Source organism: Amblyraja radiata, chromosome 13, assembly GCF_010909765.2.
Source record: "Amblyraja radiata isolate CabotCenter1 chromosome 13, sAmbRad1.1.pri, whole genome shotgun sequence".
NCBI classification, from domain to species: domain Eukaryota; kingdom Metazoa; phylum Chordata; class Chondrichthyes; order Rajiformes; family Rajidae; genus Amblyraja; species Amblyraja radiata.
In genome coordinates, this window is record NC_045968.1 from 18,679,608 (window position 1) to 18,681,234 (window position 1,627).

The window sequence follows — 1,627 nt, forward strand, 5'->3', positions numbered from 1 at the left end:
TTAGGGTACATGGTATATCCATGTTCCTATCTAGAAACTTCTTAAATGTTATTATCATATCTGCCTCTTAAAAATATGATTCACCTGCTGGACAACTTTGCCCAGCAGGTGGACTGGATTGTAATGGAGAGAGAGGACTGCTCTCCGTGCAATATAGGAGCAACTCTCCTTTCACCAATGAATCTGAATAACAAAAATTACAATACAAATCCAATTATACATATCACAATTAGAACTTGGAAACAAATAAAACAGAATCTAAAATTAAGAAATCTATCTCTTTTATCGCCAATAGTCAATAATCCGTCGTTTAAACCCTCTACTATAGATAAATCATTTACACAATGGGAAAGAATAGGAATCAAAACGCTCGGAGACTTGTATGAATTTGGAAAATTACTATCATTTCAACAATTACAACTGAAATATAATTTGAGAAATAATCAATATTTTAAATATCTTCAAATATGTGACTGAAAAAATACACAAAAGACTCATAATATGCCTCCAGACTTACTGGACGAAGCAATGAAGACAAAGGCCGAATCAGCAAACTTAATATCATAATTATATAACACTATTTTAAACAGAGAAATACCTACAACTGACGGTATTAGAAGAGACTGGGAACAAGAACTAGCTATAAAAATGTCAAAAGAGAGCTGGGATAAACACTTACTATATGTGCATAAATGCTCGATCAACGTAAGACACACTCTAATTCAATTCACAACATTACATAGACTATACTATTCAAAAACCAAAATAAATAAACTTTTCCCTAACGTCTCACCCATTTGAGATAAATGTCAGTCTCAAGAAGCTACCATAGCGCACTCTTTTGTTTTTTGTATAAAAATCCAAAAATTCTGCAACGAAATATTTGAAATTTTCACAAAACTATTTAAAATAAAACTGATACCAAAAACAGAATGGATTATCTTTGGAATAATGGAAGGTAGCCCTGAACTAAACGTGTTTCAAAAGAATTTATTTAATTATGGGTTAATAACGGGAAAAAAGCTCATACTCAAATTCTGGAAAAACGCTCCTATACAACAATAAAAATGTGGATTTCAAACATGTTCGAAACATTACACATGGAAGATATGAGATTCCTCCTCGCAGGCAAAGCAGACCACTTCCAAAAGACGTGGTCTGCATTTATGGACTTACTACAAGCATAAGGTGCAACAGTAATTAAAAAAAATAAATGGCGCCAGGATCTGGTAACGGGGGATGAAAAATATGGTTGGTATATCCCTTTTAGCGGAGTTTTTTATAATAGAGCGATTGTTTCTCTTTTTTTCTTTCTTTTCTAGTCTATTTCTTAACTTACTTCTCTAACTCTCTTTCTAATGGGCTTTCTTTTCCCAACACTTTCTTGCACTATCACGACTCTTTCTCACTTTCCTTATTTCTTTTATTTCTAACTCTCTTAAAGCTCAAAAAATGAAATGGTACAACAAATGTAATAAGATTCCCCCCCCCGCCCCCCCACGGGAAAAGGTTCTAACTGTCTCATGTAATATATTCAAGGAGGAGATGGTAGCCTCTGCTTTTTTTTTATACCAATAGCAACAGCAGGAAATGGATCAACAAAGTCGATAAAAGTCACACATTCAAA